Raw genomic sequence first — 21,180 nt, forward strand, 5'->3', positions numbered from 1 at the left:
TGGGGTTCCATGCTAGTACTTAGTGACACCATTTTGTTACATAGAGTTTCCCAAAGCATACTTAGAAGTTTACCACATTTCTGTTTAACAATATAAAACGAAATGCTCTCAATTACCCAATTACTGTCAGCCTGGCATTCAAAGTCTTACATATCATGAGCATTTCCCTTTTTTTCATTTACCTTCCTGGGCCCTAAGTGTTCCGGCCACCTATCTCACTCGCCTCTTCCTCCAACACCCCTCTCCCATCATCCACCTCCTTTAACATTTTCCTTTTGCTTCTGTTGTTCCTCCCACCCCCCATCCCACTACCATCATTGCCATCTTCTTCTCCCTATAAATTGCTTTTTATTCTCTTTGATAAGGATCACTGCAAGGCTATCTTTTTTACAGGGTCTTTCTGTCGTTTCAGAGGAGCTATGATCTATCTTGACTACTTGTTGCTCTTCGACTTATTGATGAAAGCAGGTAATTACTCTCTCTTGTGTTTTGCTTACTTAAGAACTCCTTATCTACCTATGAGATTGTAAACTCCTGGGTGATTGACTACCCAAACTGCACTACACTGAAAATACCAAAAACATAAAGAAGGCTGTTCTCTCCTTTACTTAATTAAATGTACAGTCTGATGCAAAGAGTTGCTCAATAAATATTTGCAGAACTGAGTCAATTAAATCAAAGAAGTGTGTCTCTGATAGGCGTTACAACACTTCACAATTTGGACTTTAATTGAGTGTAACTTCATGATCATACCTACCTTATGACCTTTTCAGTATTCATTTACAAGATGCTTTAGCACCTATGATAAATTTTTATTTGTATTATATGGTGCTGAAGGTTGGAACTACAATGACTACTGCCTGGAATTTAATGTCAACTGGGAATTGAAGCAGTTAAAGATTCTTATACAATTTGCTTTAATGAATGCAGAAATGCAGTATTACAAAGAAAAAGTAACTAAAAGGTTAGTTGACCAAGCAGTGTGAAATTGAGATAAGCAACCACCTCCTAATTAGAAATTGAGAAAGACCACATTTCTAGGGTTTGGCTAATGCGACCCCATATGTTTTTCTCTTTTTTCTTTTGCTTTTTTGCCTCCCTGGAAGCATGTGGGAAATGAGAAACCAGCCTGGTCTTCAATGGTTTGCTTTGTGCTTCTTTATTATGGTCAGTCACAGCAGTTGAGCAATGAATGTGTCACTTTAAGAAGAAAATCTTCTTAACCTTGAAGGGATGAATCAGGTGTGAAATGCTCTATTTGATACATTCAGAGGGATCCTTTTGTAGATTAATGCTTTAAAATTGAAAAAATGTTTTATACACTGAAGTCTGACTCAGACCCTCGTTCAAAAACATCTACAAACATCACCTCTTGTTCCTTAGGAGAAACAAAATTATTTACCATGATTTTCTAAAATAAAATAGATAACGTTCAAAATAAATCAGTATAATGAGGTGTTCTTTAATTGATCTTCCTCATAAGGGCTACTGGAGGCATTATTGTTTCTAGCAACAAGCATTTGTTAGTGTATATAATTTTGTTACTGAATATATTCCTACGTGTTTGAATGAGAAATCCTATCACACGTGGCTACTCTGCAGCAATTTTTATTATGATAATAGATAGGAGGTGAGGATAATTATAAGTATCAGCTGGTTAGGAAGGAGTAAATTTTTAAAATGCAAAAATCAGCAGTAACACTAAGCTTGCTTTGAGCCTCTGCCCTCTCAAGCCCTATCTCTAAGGGAGATAAAATAATGAAAAATACTTGGCTAAACTGCTGGCAAAACTCTTATTGTTTGTACCACTCTTGGAAAAGACTCTTGGGACTAGCAGTGGAATCCTTGCCATTGATTGGCTGGTTAAATAGGGGACTATTAGCTTCAGACAGGCTAGATTGATTATACAGCAGCAGCAGGAGCTGAGACTCAGAGCTGAGCGAGCGTCAGGGTGAAAAGGAAAGAGAGAGAGAGAGAGAAAATAAAAAGAAGGAGAGAGAGAGGAACGCAAGGTGGGGAGGAAGCCAGTGCACGTTCCATAGCATCACTATGTGACTGCTTGTGCCGGATAATCTTGCTCTGTAGCTCCCTCAGTGAACAACTTACTGAGGTGCCTTTCTTTTCACAAGAGGATGTCAGCTCTGAGCTCCAGCAAGAAATAACAGACTTCACCTTGGAATAGCTCATCTTACTCCTGCATCATTAAAGCAGATTTTGAGAAGAAAACAAAAATCAAGTCCCCTTTCCAGTCCACTTTCTTCCAGCATTGAACAGGAACGGTTTCACGCTCCAGGTAAGGAAATTCAATTTTTAACTCTGTATTTCTTTTTAATTATTCACAGCAAAATACATCATAGCTTTGCATGTTTTAAAAACTGAGTTTGCAGTGATGCATTAAAGTAAATTCTATACACAAGTATGTTGATGTAGAAAGATGGAAATGAATACTGTGTTTATATTAATATATTTGCTTTTAAAAAAAATCTCCAGGTACAGATTTTTTTCAAAAATAAGATCACTACATTATAAGTTTCTGTAGCAGATACTCCACATAAAGAAGAAAAATAAGCCAAGTTTATATTACAAAGTACATTTTTTGTGACAAGCTTACAATATGTTTATAAATATTGTTTTTAGCTATTAAGCAACTTTGGTAAATAATAGCATATCAAGAAAGGACAATTAATATTATCTATCAGTTATCATATTTTCTACAGACATAGATACTATCATGCTTTTCAGTGATTGCTAGTGGTTTTTTTTTTTTTTTCCCTAAATCTGTCTTTTGATTGCAGTTTTAACTCTTCAATACAAACACAGTATTTCTTAAATGATGTGACATTAGAGTGCCCTCTTATTGTGGCTATTGATGGTCAGCATTTGTGCTTAAGAAAGTATTGAGCTAAGGCAAAGAAATATGATTCTGGAGATGTTTAGCTATTTTAGAGTTCATTACTTACCTGCAGTAGCATCAATTAATGTTTTGCATGACAGTGATGCTACGTGCGGGTTAAGCATCTGTGAATATATGGGAACTTCGCACATATTACATCCTCTGCTGGGAAGAATAGAGTTTTTTAAAATGATATCTGAGGAGATTGATGGGTTGGACTAGAAATAATGAGCTGGGGCAATGCAGTCCTGATGTATTTGATTGACCTTAGTTTTATAGGTCACAGATATCAACTGCTAAGGAGAAAACATTGTGTCAGAAAGGACTTATTTAATGCTTACTGGAACTCGAATGGTTTGTGACATTTTATGTCAATTTATTTGCTTTTGGATTAATTAAGAGATATTTTACCCTGATAATTGCTCTAACTGTCCTTTTGAGTGAAGTTTCCTGAATCACTCCTCTTATCAAAGAACAAACTGCTTTCTGTGATAAGTCAGCAAAACTTTTTAAAATGTTGTTCAGTGTTTCAAATAAGACATGATTGCCAACCTTAGTGGTAGCCAATATGTCTGAATTTAGAATTAATACATACTCTAAATAGTTGCCTTTGTGTGTTTTATTCACCCTTATTTATATTTTAATTAAAAATGCGTATTTGAAAAGCACATTTTTCATGACGTTTGTTTTGTTTTCTAAATGCAAGATGATATTTAGATGCTTCCTAATAATGCAAGTATTATTACAGCTACCTTGGTATTCTATTGATATAATCATATCAGAAGTGAATAACTGAATTGTTGGTATAAATTTTGGAAAGTACAGTTGGTCTTAGGAAATAGAGATATGTATAAGAGATTAGTGATGTTTTTGTTTTTAAATTAAGTCATCTGTTTAAAAAAGTGTGTGTGTGTGTGTGTGTGTGTGTATATATATATATAAAGTATTATATTTGGGCAACATATGCCAAACCATTAACTGTGAGTGGTGACTGGCCCTGTAAACCATATATTTATGTATATTGTTGCAGTATAATGCCGAATTCCCACACAGAATTTGTTTTAAATCTATTATAACCTTTTTTAGTTGTTTTGCTTATTATGGTAAGATTGCTTTTAATAATTGTATTCGAAATTATATTTTAATAATTCCATTTTATTTATGCAAATAATCTGACATCTCATTCAGGGATGTAACTTTGTTTTAACTAATTCTTCTACTCATTTTTAAGTTCAATGTACAAATTCTTTAAATTGTATAATTTTTGTTGCAACAACCTTAAGTATCCAAGTTGTTTTATACAGTTCAGTTTCCTCCTGGTACTTACTTATGGGTCATATTGACTTATATGCAATTAAAAAAAAACATAATTCTAATTGCATTGTGTATGTTTTTATGAGATCATTAAATTTCTAGCATAAGTAGATGTAACATCAATGCTAAATTTTTTTTTCTGTGAATTTTTTTTTCATATTCTTCCTTCAAAAATACTTTTCAAGTAATTTCTTAGCACTGTGTGCTTCTTGCACTAGGATATTCTTCTTAGCTTATACTCAATATTACTTTGATTCCCTTTTTTGTTTTCTTACAAATTCTGTAATTTCTCCTGTAAGAAATTTGATTTCTCCTATTATTAACAGGAAATGGTCAATGATTGGAAAAAAGAAAGTGTTTTTAAAAAACATTTCACACTTTCCAACTGTGTAATGAATACGTCTCCTGCCTTCCAGATCAGTGCTTCTCCGCAAACATAATTGAGGGAGACAAGTGTGCTAGGAGTCACACATGTAAGCATCACCCTCAGTCTGAAATCTAACGGCTTACTTCGCCAGTTCATTTTAGGGTTTCGCACTGTTGTTTGCATTGTTGAGAGAGCTCTAGTTGACCTTTTATTCAACTGTCCATTCGCTTCCATAGCATCAGATATCTTTCCTGATTACTCATTTTAGCCATTGTTAAACAAGAATTGAGAAAGTACAACCTCTTCTGTTTTTATAGATATCTGAGCCATTAGGGGGCTCTTTCTTCCTGTGTTATACTCATCAAACCACTGAAAGAGGTTATAGAGCTTTCTTGAAGTGTTTTCCCTGTTTTTATAACGTGAATACTTTTAAAAGTAGCTTTATTCTTATCCCCACACAAAGAAACATTTAAGATCAATAAGAAGTCTTTATTTTCACAGGAAAATGACATATATCCCATGCTTTTCAAACTTACTGTCTTTAAAATATTCTTGTATATAAACAATGGCTTGAAATATTAATATGACCTATTTTAGGCAAATGTAAAGACAATATGTTACAGAAACAGTATCATAAGAAATATAAAAATAAGGCCAAACCTGAGGGAAGAAACATTCTTTACACGATCTCCACATCTCTAGGGACAGCACAGAAACTCAATGGCTCTGTGGCTTCCATGCAGTTTGGTTTCAGGAGAAGAGATCAGCAGGCAGCTAAAAAGAGAATATTACCTTTTTTTTTCTTTTCTTTTACAAAAATAGGCATGGAAGAATTGAAGATAAAAGAATGTTTTACTATCCACACAGGCATAGAAAATGCATTTTTAAATTCCAGAAGATACTGTATGGTGGCATTATATAAAGTTGTCATTATATACACAGAGGTTCATGGGAGGGCTTATTATGGGAAGAAAAGATATTTCCCTTATCACTTTTGAAAGCTATGAAAGAATTGCACTGTAGACTTTCTTAGTAAGTGGAAACACATTCATCCCATCTCTACAGCAGCTGGAGATCTTCTCTTACTGCGGGACTTGTTTGGGTGTGATGCAACATTTAATAATGAATCTATAAATAGGCAACTTACCTAGTCAGTCTAAGCTTTTTTCAAATGATGCTAGCTCATGGAAAGAGAAAGAAGTGACATACACTATGTGAGTGACATTTCTTTTGAGAAGTGAGAGAAAAGGAGGAATTCTAAGCAATGAATCATGGAATTCAATCATTTATTGAATAGCTCCTTGACTTATCAGTGTAGAAAAGCAGTTACTCAAATAAAATGGAAGTATGAAAATGGTAAATATATCTCCTTTACTGGTATTTTCAGAGTAAATATATAGGGTTATTTTTTCTCTGAAAATTTACATACCTTGAAAATTGTGAATTTTGAATGCAACTAGCATATATAGTACACAAAGTTCTGTGGAAATCATTCCACATCTACTGGTGTATGACATAATGCTGTTCTTTTTCACAAAATTAGATTTTGATAATATAAACTATTAAGCAATGTGACTTGAGTGAGAATTCCGATGCTATGTTTTTGATGCAAACCATAAATGAAAATGTGTTAAGGACTTTAATGTCTTCTAAAAAGAGACAATCTTTTATATTAAAGTAGCACAGAAATGGAGATGGGGTAAAATTGAAAATAAGACAAATAAATGAAAATGCAACAACTGTATAGAAACTTTTGTATGTTGCAAAATTTGTACAAGAACCAAGAGACAATCATAACAATGATAGGGATATATTCATGTTCTCTATTTAATGATAAAGATGTAGAGGTATCACAGTCATGTAATATTTCTATGTCTCACAGAGTATGAGGAAAATTCTCTCTAGAGATGTGGGAAGTAGAAAAATGAGTAACTGAAATGGGTAATTTTTAATGTAATAGGTTGATATCAGGCTTTATAAGGAAACAAGAGGACTCATGTCTATTGGGTTTAATCTAATGGATTTAGATGATGTTAATAATTAGAAAGTATATGTCAGTTTCTATTTGCTCTCTTGTTGCTATGATCAGTGAACTGAATTGTTTTCTCTAGGAAATTACTCCTTGGCCTATTTGTCTTTGTGAAACTATGTGTGCATATGATTGGATGAGAATGTGTGTGTATATCTGGGTATAGTTGTTTTTATAAAGTCTGAGTAACATAGAAATAGAATCACCTGTACTGTGTACCATGATTTGTGTACTGTAACTTTCATTTATTTTCTCAAAGTATCCTCTCTGTATTCGATCCTTCCTCCAACTCCAACACACACACACACACACACACACACACACATGGTGGGGCGGTGGGGGGAGAGAGAAAGAGAGAGAGAGAGGCACTGCCATTATATCTGGTTATTTTACATTTAAATTTGCTTAGATATGACTTCAGATAGGTCCGTAGGATGCCTCTTCTGTTGCATTATTTCCTATTCATTAGGACTCTGTCTTGAGTCATGTACCTTCATCCTTGAGCCAGCCCTGCTGTTTACTAAACTGCAGTCACTCTAACTTGTGAATGAGAGGATTTTGGCCCAAGTTACTGAGAATAGAGGAAGATAATGAATCAGATTAGAACATGATTTTATTAATCATAATATGAATAAGGTGTAAAAGAGAGTGAGTGCTTTTACCTGTCTACCAGATATATTAATATCACTCATAGGTTAAAAGTTATCCATTCTCACCTATCCTTGGCAGAAATAAAATGAGAGAAGATCCAGTAGTGAGGCATTATGTATAGCTAACATTGTTTTATGGCAGGCAAAGCAAATGGGTTTCAAACGTCTATGGCACATAATTTATTTTTTTTAATAAACAGACTTTATTTGCAAATCAGTTTCAGCTTTACAAAAAATGATGGAAAAGAAGAGGGTTCCTATGTACCAGTCAGCCTCCCATCTCTGCCAGTTTTCCTTATGATTAACATCTTGCATTAGTGTGGTATATTTGTTACAATGGAAGAACCATTATTGATTCACCGTTATTAACTTAACTTCATAGTTTATATTAGAGTTGACTCTCTGTAATATATATTACATAAATTTTGACAAACATATAATGAGATATATCCACGTTTATAGTATCAGACAGAACAGTTTCACTGCCGTTCAATTCTCCTGTGCACCACCTAGTCATGCCTTCCTCAACTCCTTCTCCATAACACCTGACAAGCACTGATCTTTTAATATATCTATGGTTTTGTCTCTCAGAATGTCATGTAGTTGGAATATGGTAGGTAGGTTTTGCTGATTTGCTTTTCTTTATCAACATGCATTTAAAGTTCTTCGATATCTTTTTATGGTTTGAGGGCTCATTTCTTTTCATTGCTGAATATTGTTCTCTATTGTATGGATGAGCCACAGTTTCTTTATTCATTCATCCACTGAAGGTCCTCTTGGTTGCTACCAACTTTTGACAATCATAAATAAAGCTGCTATAAGCATTAATCTTCAGTCTTTTGTATATATGTAAGTTTTCAGCTCATTTGGGTAAATACCAATGAGCATGATTTCTAGATCATATGGTAAGAGTTTGTTGTTGTTGTTGTTGTTGTTTTGAGATTGAGTCTTGCTCTGTTGCCCAGACTGGAGTACAGTGGTGCAATCTTGGCTCACTGCAACCTCCACCTCCCAGGTTCAAGCAATTCTTCTCCCTCAGCCTCCCCAGGAGCTGGGATTATACCATGCCCAGCTAATTTTTTTTTTTTTTTAAATGCTTTAAGTTCTAGGGTACATGTACACAACATGCAGGTTTGTTACATATGTATACATGTGCCATGTTGGTATGCTGCAACCATTAACTCGTCATTTACATTAGTTATATCTCCTAATGCCATCCCTCCCCCCTCCCCCCTCCCCACAATAGAACCCAGTGTGTGATGTTCCCCTTCCTGTTTCCAGGTGATCTCACTGTTCAATTCCCACCTATGAGTGAGAACATGCGTGTGTGTTTGGTTTTCCATTCTTGTGATACTTTGCTGAGAATGATGGTTTCCAGCTGCATCCATGTCCCTACAAAGGACACGAACTCATCCTTTTTTATGGCTGCATAGTATTCCATGGTGCATATGTGCCACATTTTCTTAATCCAGTCTGTCACTGATGGACATTTGGGTTGATTCCAAATCTTTGCTATTGTGAATAGTGCAACAATATACATAAATGTGCCCGGTCTTTATAGTGGCATGATTTATAATCCTTTGGGTATATACCCAGTAATGGGATGGCTGTATTTTCAGTAGAAATGGTGTTTCCACATGTTGGCCAGGCTGGTCTCGAACTCTTGACCTCGTGATCCACCCGCCTTGGCCTATCAAAGTGCTGGGATCACAGGTATGGGCCACCACGCCTGGCTGAGTATGTTTATTTGAAGGAATAATTCAAAATATTGGCTTGGAGTACAGGCTATATAAATGATTTTGAAAATGTTTTAATGTCTCTGACTTTCTTTTCCCCTCCATTCCCCTTTTCTTTTCATTTAAAATGGAGGGCAATGTATTTGGTTAAAGTCTCATGTTCTAATATTATAGGAAGGTGGGTATATACACGACTTGTAGCCATCCCACTTAACTGCTCTGCAGCTGTTTTCCTGCCTACTCATTGAAAGCAGCATGCAGTTATAGTATAATAGGTGGGTTAATGTGTATAAGCCCCTTCAAAATAGAAAGTGTTAGAGATGAATATGGGTGCATTATGCAGTGAATATGATTAGATATCCCTTAGAAACAAAATGTAAAGTACTTGGTGAGAGAAAGCTCTTTAAGGAAGAAAATCCAAATTTGAGATTTGCTTATGCCCCCCTTTGGTGCATTTATTTGAATTTAAAAGATGTTAATATTGGAGGAAAGGATTGCACTAGCTTGCTCACAAACTAATTACATTTTGGAAGGACTCTTGAAACAATACACAGACAAATAAGTGTACGAAGCATAAATAAGACCACCAGTTTCTCAAGATGTTTAGTGGTCCTCAAAGCAATAGATAGGAACTGTATTTAAAATGCTATAATTTTCTGTCAGTTGCCATCTCTGTCTCTGCATGTGGATATGTATGTTAGCATATTTTTTTCTAGTGAATTAATTTATATTCTGAAATGCCCACTCTTGACATTCATTTAATAATTTATGTTTGCTTTTAATATTCTTTTTCATAAAGTTTAGTTGTTGGCTGGCAGAGGTACTTAGGGTATCATTCCTACCACCTAGTTATTGAGTGCTTCTGTCATAAATCAATATATTTAACTCCTTGACTTGAACTCAAAAACTAACCAATGTGTTGTCAAAAACATTACTCAATAAAGTTTTCCTTCACTCTAAATGAGAACAGAACATTTTCACCCATAGCAGCAACATTATCACTGAGAATGCTAAAGATTTTCCAAAAGGAATTTTTGAAGCCCAATTATAAAATTCCTTTGATAGAGGGAAAAAGAGAGTAGGTCATTGGGTTTCAAATCCAGGTCCTTCTATCTCTCAGCTCATTTTCTTTAACACTGTGTTAAATTGCCACATTCATTCCAGAACCTTAGAGAAGGCTTTTAACATTTGTCAGCCTGTGTTTGTCGTCTTTGTAATAATGGCATATACCTTACAGGGCTAATCTACAGGTTCAACGAGGTTCTAGAGGTAAAAAGCTTAGAAGAGTGACTGACAAAATCACAGACATATGAACAACAGCAGGACTCATATTTACACTCAGTGCTTCTAAATTAGCGGTTCTTGAAAATGTGATCTAAACTATCTTCTTCCTAACCTTCACTCAACCATCCAAGAAATATTTGCTGAACACGTCCTAGATATGACATTGTATTCTTAATTATTCAAGTGGCTGCAAAGACGAATAAAAACAGATGAGGCGGCCGGGCGCGGTGGCTCAAGCCTGTAATCCCAGCACTTTGGGAGGCCGAGACGGGCGGATCACGAGGTCAGGAGATCGAGATCATCCTGGCTAACACGGTGAAACCCCGTCTCTACTAAAAAATACAAAAAAACTAGCTGGGCGAGGTGGTGGGCGCCTGTAGTCCCAGCTACTCGGGAGGCTGAGGCAGGAGAATGGCGTGAACCCGGGAGGCGGAGCTTGCAGTGCGCTGAGATCTGGCCACTGCACTGCAGCCTGGGCGACAGAGCGAGAGTCCGTCTCAAAAAAAAAAAAAAAAAAAAAAAAAAAAAAAAAAAAAAAAACCCCACAAAACCAGATTAGGCATTCTCTATCTAGTAAACAAGGAAGAAAACTGTCCCAGTCATTAAACTGTTGTCTTTTGTGTTTAAATGTGCCACTCTCTTCCATGATGCTGGACTGGGACTGAGACTCTTGAAAGAATATTTCTCCTTTTCCAGCTTGCTACTCATTAGGATCTGCCAACAGAGTACTATATAGAGTTGCAAAGCAGGATGGAAAAGAAAGCACCTTTCCCTTTCTTTTCTGTTTGCTTCCCTTGTCAGCCTGACCTCATAATGCTCTTCACCTCCACAGCAGTGGGTAATTCCAGAAGCAGTTGCTTCTGGTTTCCAGCTGTTGCTAGTATTCCTAAAACTAGCCTCACTGTGCCACCTCATTGGTTATAGCACCAGCAGGCACTGCTTATTCCATTGCTCCATGGGGCTCCTTCTCCATCTTTTAGGTTCTCATATTCTCAATAAGTAGCTGTCATTGGGAAAACAAAATATTTCAAAGTCGTTTGTTAAAAAAAAAAAAGGTGAAAAATGTACTTCAACATGGAGAGTGTAAATTGAAAGTTTATGTCACTTTCTAAAAAGCATTTATTTGAATCTAAAAGATCATAGAAACAGAACCAAGGAAGTCTCTTTTGTTCTCCCAGCCCTAGGGATGGTGGCTGCTTCCAACATTTAAAATATGTGCTACCTCACTGTTTCCTTCTTTATTTTCAGTCTTTCAAGATATGTATTAAATATTCTGTTGAAATAACTGCTGTGCTTTCTGTTTGCCTGACTGAGTCCTGACTGAATAAAGAGTTCATGCTTGAAGTGAATAAAGGAGAGTTGATAACAGAAAATGGGTGGGTTACCAGCATTGGGTCCAAGGACTTGCTTTGATCATGGCATTTGGTCTTGAATACAGTATTGAACAACTTGCTAATGGTAATTGGAGTACTAGTAATCTATAGTATGCAATCGCTTTTCCAATTTCTCAGATAGCCAGCAAGGTTTATTTGTGGTATGCGCCTTCTAAAGCAAAGCTCATGTAACCAAGTGGTAACTGCCTTTCACTCTTCATTCATAATGGTGATTACAAGACTATAAGATGAAATCATCGTTTTAATTGCATTTGACGGCTTACAGATAAAAAAAATAAGCAAACAAGCCAAAAAAATCACACACATAAGCTCCTGGGTTTAAATCAGGAGAATCAGGCCAGGCGTGGTGGCTCACGCCTATTAATCTAAGCACTTTGGAAGACCGAGGCAGTCGGATCACGAAGTCAGGAGATCAAGACCATCCTCGCCAACATGGTGAAACCCCATCTCTACTGAAAAAAAAAAAAAAAAATTAGCTGGGCATAGTGGCACGAACCTGTACTCCCAGCTACTTGGGAGGCTGAGGCAGGAGAATCGCATGAACCTGGAACGCAGAGGTTGCAGTGAGCTGAGATCGTGCCACCGCACTCCAGCCTGGTGACAGAGTGAGACTCCGTCTCAAAAAAAAAAAAAAAAAAAAAAAAAAAATCAAGAGAATCAGAAAACTTTTAAGGCCATCTGTGTGGGTTTGGGTTACACTGAGAAATTTGAAACAACCGAGTCTCTTGCCAGCAACAGAAGCCTCCTTCCTCTGCTTCCTCTGAATATTGTAGCCTAGCCTTCTATTACTTAATGATCTGGAGTAAATCACCTGAGGTACTTGCCCTGCAAAGGTAGCCCATTTTCTTCCAGATTTAGTCATGCCCTTAGTATCTCCTGACCTTACTAATTAGAGTCAGTGCTCAGCCTTTTCTAGAATATATATAAAATCTAGCCCAGGAGGAATTAGCTGGCACTTCAAAATATTTGCAAGATTTTGTTAATTGATGTCAGCAAAAATCAGGGAATTGTGTGAGGTACTAGATTTTAAGAGAATCAGACAAAAGATGACAAAATATAATACGGGACTGGGCCACATTCTTCAGTGTGGGTGTACCTACTAGAGATCTATATTTAATAGGGTTGCTTGCATACCTGAAAATAGCACTAAGGCCTTAGTTGGTTAGTTGACAGGAAAGTGTGTTCAACAATGACCTACATTCTAGAAGGTTAAAATGCTGGAACTTTTTAAAAATTTTTTATCATAACATAGAGGGAAGAACATAAAGACTCAGGAAGACAGGAATGTTGGAGTAGATTGATTATTTGCAGGCTCACTCCCCACTCTCTTTCACTTCTCCAACCTAGAGGTCTCAGAATATTCCACTCACAAAGGCACTAACAAATAAGTAAAGGTGAGAGTGCCAGAATATTTCAAGCACCAATTTAAACATTTTGTAGTGCCCTCCACAGCAGTCAAGGTGTGATGGTGGGAGATGCCACCATTGATATGGGCTTCCTGATATCAATGAAGATGGAGAGATTCCAGAAGAATAGAAGCCAAGGAGCAATGCTTAATTAACCACCACAGCTAAGATTTTGCACTTACCAGATAAGCAGCAGGAACTACGTAGTAATCAGGATTTTACTTGCAAGGATCTTTGCTGTTAGCCAATCGATTATACTCTTTCTATTAAAATTTTATTGAGTATATACAACAACAACAAAAACAACAACTTTCGGTCTATGGTCAGAAACCTGACTTGAGTTCCCATAACGAAAAATCATGGTCCCTCAACCAGTTCTCAAAACAAGGCCAGTTCACATATATCTGGAACAACTGAATTAACTGGGATATTGGATTCCCTTGAGTAAAGAAGAGCTATTCTGCATCGGGGATACATTGTAAATTTCCTCCAAATTCTTCTTCAAAGGAACCTATGGTGACTCACTAGGGTGACCATACATGAAGGTGAAAAAATATATCAATTTTTAAAATACACTCACTAGCTTTGAAGTGGTGCTAATTTCTGGTGACCCAAAATATACTGTGATCTCCCAAAGTGAGTGATTATGGTGGTCATATGATATATAAAGTTTTGCCCTACATTTAAATCATAATAAACTCAGTTATTTTGTTAAACTACGTCATCATTCTTTCCTTACTTCCTGAAACTATACTTATGTAAGAATAATTGGCTAATGGCAATGTCTTCCCATTAGATCTCTGACCCTTAGAGTGAGAATATTATGGGATAAAGAACCAAACGGAAGCCTCACAAAATTTTCTTCCCTCTAAAATGGCAAAAATAATACAGCATTTAATTACTGCTAAAATGTTTATAAATGCAAGATGTTATGCAAAAGGGAAGAGACAATAAAGAATAAATTAACTTTGCCTCGTTCATTGCTAAATATGAAAAGCACTTCATATTTGAGTTGTATTTAAAATGGTGAGTTGGGGAGGCACAGGCAGGCAGATCACTTGAGGTCAGGAGTTCAAGACCAGCCTGGCCAACATGGTGAAACCCTATCTCTACTAAAAATACAAAAAGTTAGCTTGGCATGGTGGCATGTGCCTCTAGTCCCAGCTACTCAGGAACCTGAGGCAGGAGAATTGCTTGAACCTGGGAGGTGGAGGTTGCAGTGAGCAGAGATTGTACCAATACACTCCAGCCTGGGTGACAGAGTGAAACTCCATCTAAAATAAATAAATAAATGAATAAATGGTGATAATTATGCAAGAAATAATTGTGGGAAGAAGGAGGATATTAAGAATGATTATGGAGGGCTGTGAAAATTGCATGTTGTTCACTATGGCTTAAATGTAAGGTCGTTATGAGGAAGCAGGAGGTATGGGCCCTGGAGAGATAGGTGAACCGATTGTGGAAGTATATAATTATTACTATGCTAAGGAAAATGCATGTTGTGAATGATAAGTCTTTGTTTTTAAATCATGTGGTAACATGATCTAATTTGATCAAAAGATAGAAGTAGGGTACTTAAACATTAATAGTCATAGATTAAACTTGCCATGGGTTCCTTCTATAACTAGAGGTTACTGTGGCAAATATATCACACACAGGCTTCTCTACTAGTTTAGTTAATTTCAAATGTTAGCCTCAAGATCAGAGCCCCATTTTGTTTTGGCTAATAATATGAGTTTAAGAGTTTAAGGAGCTCTTTTGTGACTACTATGGTACTGCAGGTAATGTAAATAAATGAGTTACCTAAGCAATAGAGCTCTCTAACATAGCAGTTAGTAATTTGTGCATACTAAGTACACTTGAGATTTGTCACAACCAGTTGTTTTGATTTGGGCCTGTGAATGGGTACTTGAACTGTAGCAGCAAAAGATTTTAAAACTCATAAACACTAATTAAAAAAAAAATTGACATTTAAGTAGTTTCCTTCCTAAATTTTGTTTTTTATTAAAAAAACACAAAAAACAAGTTGAACTTATTGTCAATAATTTAATTGGGGAAGATTAAGAAGTCATTCTTTTCCTGGCTGTGCAAAAGTATAAAAGTGTATTCCTGTTCTGTTAAGCTTAAAACTGTGCTTCAAAATGCTGATCACACAAGAAACAATTGTTTGTCTACATTTTAACTTCTAAATTTCAGACTTTTGCTATTGTGTTTAGTTGATAGTTTCATTTATGAGTTCTCACATATGTCAACATTTCTGTTGACACCAATATACTTTTTCTCACTCTGCCTCATCCTCTATTTTTCAACTGCGAAGTAATTGAAAGATAAAAATATATTATTTGTTGCAGAGACAGTTATGCTTTTTTTTGCTGTCATGTTATAACTCCTAGAGTAATGATTAACTCAGTGTGAGTCAGATCTTACTGATACTTTTGGAGTTAAGTTTTTCATGTATTACGGAAAAAGATGATCTAGGTTAGTTAGTTTACCATGCTAAAAAACCCCTACCTTCTAGAAGTATGATCTATATGCCAGTAGAATTGACATTAACTAGAAGCTTGTTAAAAATGATAGAAATACACCAGCATTAACTGAATCAGTATATACATTTTAACATTATCCTCAGGTGGTTCATAGCCATACTAAAGATGCAGAAGTGCTAAACAAACTTATTCTATGATTTAAACCTAATTGTTTTATCCATATTAAATATTATGCCTATGCCTTTCCATACTGTTTTAATTTTAAATTAAGAAAATTACTCAATAATGTTTTATTCCACGACACTGTTTTAAATCTACAAATAAAAGTATAAAAGCACAGTTTTTGTTTTTGTTTTTCTTTGGGGGGAGGGGCTGGTCAAATACTACTGTTAGGAGAACAAAATAATTACAAGACAGTAGTTATAGCATTTTTAATAATGATTATAAACTGTATTAGAATATAAAGTTCTAGTTAATTCTATTTAACATCATAATACTTAATGCAAATGAAACACATTTTTATCATATACAGTATTCAGATCAATTAATTTTTGGCAACCATGCCTTTATATGTATCATATTATTAAAATGTTTACTAACCCCATTCCACATTTTGCTTAGTAACATAGGTACATGAGATTGCCTTGAAATGTTTTCTCAAATATTCTCATATTCTGAGAAGATTCTTTAGGCATTATTGAACAATAATATCCTGTATTCCTTTGTGTGTAGTACTAAACTCATATTTCTCCTTGTCCCCAAGCAACTTTAAAACTCTTGATACTAATTTCTATTTCTATTTTCAAGAGTTTATTACATATATTAACTATTTTAAGTGAAAAATCAATTTCCACTAAATTATCTTACCCTTTGGATTTGTGAATGTACAAAGTAGGTCACCTATTTTCTTTTCTATTATAGATCTCTGGTTTTTGTGAGACTATGTCTATGAATTTTATAATTAAACTTTTCAAAATTTTTATTGTAATACCTTTGAATATTGCTGTAAAATTTATTGCATACACTTTTTGTTCATAATAGCCTATTTGATTTGGAACTTGTGAGGCAGCTCTTAGCATAATACCATAGAATTGATATTTTCAAATACGAAATGCAGGATGTCATTTGTTTAGAACTTTTTGGAATTCTTTTAGATACTGAAATAAATTAATAATGAAGACATTATGAGGCTGAAAAAAAATCAGTTTCATACATAATGTTCAATCATGAACCTGGAATTATTTCAACTAAGAAAACCATTTTTATTGCATTTAGTTTTTTTAATCTTTTGAATAGACTTTATTTTTTAGAATTTACTCTTAGTGCTGTACATGCTATGGGTTTTGACAAATATATAATGACATGTATTCACTATTATAGTATCATACAGAATAGTTGAGCTGCCCTAAAAAAAAATCTTCTAGACTTGACCTATTCATTTCTCCTTCTACCCTTACCCCTGGCAACTACTGATCTTTTTCTGACTACATAGTTTTGTCTTTTCCAGCATTTCTTATAATTGGAATCATACAATATCTAGCCTTGTCAGATTGGTTTCTTTCACTTAGTAAGATAAATTTAAGGTTGTTCCATGTCCTTTTGGTTTGATAGCTCATTTCTTTACAGCACAGAAAAATATTCCATTGTCCTCATGCACCACAGCTTATTTTTCCACTCATCTATTGAATGATATCTTGCTTCCTTACAAGGTTTGACAATTATGAATAATACTGCTATAAACATCCATGTGCAGTTTTTTGTGTGGATGTAAATTTTCAACTTATTTGGGTAAAGTACCAAAGAACGTGACTCTAGATTGTAAGGTAAGATTTGCTTAGTTTTGTAAAAAACTGGCCAACTGTCTTCCAACAGGGCTATGCAATTTATGTCCCCCACTAGCAAAACATGTAAGTTTCTGTTGCTTCACATCCTTGCCAGTATTCAATATTGTCAAAGTTCTGAATTTTGGCCATTCTAACACATATATAGCAGTATCTCATTGTTTTAATTTGCATTTCTCTAATGATATATGATATGGAGCATTGTTTTATGTTACTTTCTATCTATCTTCTTTGTTGAGACATCTGTTCAGGTCTTTTGTGGGTTTTTTTTCAGTTTGTTAATTTTCTTACTGCTGACTTTTAGGATGTATTGTGTATGTTGGATAATAGTCCTTTTTGAAATATGTCTTTTGAAATATTCTCTTGTAGTCTGTGGCTTGTCTTCTCATTCTCATAATATTACATGTAACTTAAGAATTTACTCTTTAATTCATTCACTTACTTAACAAACATTTGTTATGTACCTATGACAACAATAAAGCACAATTTCCAATTCACCCTACACTTAGTCAAGTAGAAGAGAGACTTAAACCAGCTCTAAATAGAAGACTTGTCATGAAGGTCAAGCTAGTTCTAACTAGGAGAAGCTGATAATACTACTTGGTAGAAGCAGCTGATATGAGCTGAGATTTCTCCACTCTGAATCTCTCTGCTCTTGAATTACCTTTGAGTCTTAATGGATTTATGAATATGTGTGTGTGTGTGTGTGTGTGTGTGTGTGTGTGTGTGTGTGTTGGGGGCCAGGGCAGGAGTTAAAGTCATTAGATGATTTCTGATATACTCTTTCAATTCTTAAATATTATATGCTAATTTATCACAGTTTTATTTGGCTTGAAATTTTCATTGACATGTATTAAATCATTAAAAGTGTAATATAATTATGACTAACAATCTAGGTATCTGGAATTTGGGTTCTAAAAATACAGCACCCTCCATGACTGTTTAAAAGTCATGAAAGTCCATAGAAAGATACAGTATTCTAGGATAAGCCCCTTTAAAAATTATCCCTGTCAAAGAAGAAATTCAGAAATCTGTGACAGCACAGAAGCCTGATGGCAGAGAGTATGCTGATTCAGTTCTTGAATTTTCCATGACGACTTCTCACCTGCACTTAGCAGCTGTTTATTGCTTGGTTCACTGGAGCATATGATGCTGAACCAAACCATGGGTCAATAAAGTCATTTGCAATGATCTACTCTATGAGTGAAAGAGGTGATGAATCAACCAAAACTCCTTTAGGCAACAGACCTAGCAAGGAAATTTTACACTTTAGGTAGTAACATATAATCCAATGAATCAGCAGCCTGCACCTCTCCCTAATTAATTTTACTACCTTTGGAGAAGGCATGCAACAAACTTTTAAATGCTTTTCTTGTTTAATAGGGATATTAGTGGGTAGACATCAAACTATGTAGAAAGCCTTTCAACCTTGACCTGTAGACACTTAGACAGTGATTTCTTGATTTTTATATGATCAGGTTTGAATTCAATATTAGCTTTAATATTCTTTCCATTTCCGTATATTTTTCTATTAGTTTAAAATGAAAACAATGATTGTAATTATTATAAAAATGGCATTACTAATTTTTATATCAATCAAATTGTAATAACAGCTGTTCTTTTTGAGGGCATACTAAGTGCCATGAGCCATGTGCTTTACATGTATTTAATTGCTGAAAATTTAGTACTTTTGGAACTGTTTAAAAGAAGTGCTACATTATAGGCCATACTATTTTAAATAGATGTATGATATAATAACCACTTGCTATGCTTATGTTCGAATTGTAAGAATGACACTCATTATTGATTTACACCAGTTAAAACTGCAGTCCAGACAATGTGACCCCATACTAACTGCTTACATGAGTCATTTGATTTAATCCTTGTATTATTCCTGGAGAGGCAGGTGTCATCACACTATTTGATAGGAGATTAACTGATTTTTTACCAAGTAAGTTTCTAAGTTCGGGTGAAGAAATATATAATAAGAATTTTATAGTTTTTCTCCTTGAAAATCTACCTGTCATGAAAATCTTAATTTTTTTCTTAAATTTACATTGGCAAATATTTTTGTGCTAAAAAACAATAGTGAGTCACTTTGGGGCCAATCAGAAGGAAGAAATGTTTGAGCCTTTTGTAGGAATTAATCTAGTCTGCCCATATGCAATGGTTTTGGCTTTATATAGAGATTCATCAACTCAACGGTATTTGTTCAGTGCCTACAGGTGACAATTGGAGTTTCCTTTTCTCTATCAGAGTTGACTTTATTTGAAATCAACCCACTTTCCAAAATTTCAAGCAATGAGAAACCCAAAGCTTTCTCCATGTATTCTGTGAATCCCTGGAAAAGCATCAGCTCATACAAAATCCCTTTCAGTTTATTGAAAAATCTTGCTGGCCCTCAAGTCTTTTTCTTCTGAATTGCATGATTGTCAACCTAAACTTTACCTCTTTATGAGAACTATGTAACTCCTTCCCATATTTCCACAAACAAAATAAAAATGTGCCAGCATTCTCATCTGTCACTCTGTGTGGACAATAGGTTTGAATCCAGACTTGAGACTGAAGGGATGAATGCATCATGTGAACACCACAAACTAAACATCATGTAAAACCTGTCTGTATTTTCAGCTACCAAACCACTAGAGATTTTACTTTGGCCCCTTCATTGCATGCAGTACCTGGGTTCATGCCAGTTCAGAGGACTCTCTTATCTCTTACTTTCTCTGCAATTTCTATATTTCATTCACTTTCCTAAGTTATTTAAATAAATGCCAAGTTCTTCTCACTTGGTAGTCTGGAGATACTAATCTTTTTCATACTCCTCCTCTCAAACTCCAGGATAACACTCAAAGGCTTTCTACAAGCCAAAATGTCTTCTCTATATGGAGATACACTTTCCTTAGGAGGCACTTCTCAGTGTGTGCATTTGTGTGTTATTATTATTTTTACCTCTTTGCCCTATTCCGTGTTGTAAATGCCCAAGTGTCAAATTATGACAATATAGAAAACGCGAAGTCTTCCAAGGAGTAGTCACCCTTCCTTTGTATTGAACAGCTCAAGTTAATAAAAACTGAATCAAACAAGTTTGATTGTGATAGAATTATTTATATCAAGTTGAACTCTTTGTCTTTGTAATTTCTATTTCTTGGTCATAGAAATTTCTCTAGGTCCATGCATCAAATGTCTGTTTCCAAATATGATTTTCTCATTTGTTTGAACCATCTTTATGTGAACCTTCAAAATCCTAATTACTTGCCTTTAAACCTTTTTCCCTCTATGGTGCTATTAAAATATCAAGGCCAGAAGAGAAAACAATGATCCATATTTAGTTTTATCCGTGAAGGATAAGGGATGTAGGATTTCCCTATTTTGAAGTGTAACGCTTCAAAGGAAGACATATACTGATTTCTTATAACTACAAAGCAATTTATTGACAATGAAAATCCCTGATTGTTTCTCACGTATGTGTTACTAATCTATATCTCTTCCTCTGTGATTTTTTAATTTTTAATTTTTACTTGTTTTTTCCACTATTTTCATCTGACCACCATGTTTTCATGTAACCATATTGATATAAATTTGCATTCATGTTTTCTTTACTTTGTTTTCTCCAGTCTCTCCAGGCAATTATTGGTTGAACTAGCATTGTTTTGTATTTCTTCACTCCTGAACTCTGTACTATTTTGATATTCATTATAAAATGTCTTATTATATATGTGAAGCAGAAAATATTAACACATTTCTCAAAAAGTTGAAAATTAACACTTTTTATTTTTT

The 21,180-nt window shown here is 34.9% G+C and overlaps 1 protein-coding gene across 1 annotated transcript in view; it reads left to right on the forward strand.

The window, feature by feature from the left end:
- Nucleotides 1–1,954: 1,954 nt before the first annotated feature.
- The window catches only part of CDH18 (cadherin 18), a 1,112,094-nt gene continuing 1,092,868 nt past the window's right edge, over nt 1,955–21,180 (forward strand). The window contains exon 1 of the mRNA XM_073014822.1: nt 1,955–2,293. The gene's annotated coding sequence lies outside the window, so the exon portion shown is untranslated. The remainder of the gene's footprint in view (nt 2,294–21,180) is intronic.

This window comes from Chlorocebus sabaeus, chromosome 4, assembly GCF_047675955.1.
Source record: "Chlorocebus sabaeus isolate Y175 chromosome 4, mChlSab1.0.hap1, whole genome shotgun sequence".
Lineage (NCBI taxonomy): Eukaryota > Metazoa > Chordata > Mammalia > Primates > Cercopithecidae > Chlorocebus > Chlorocebus sabaeus.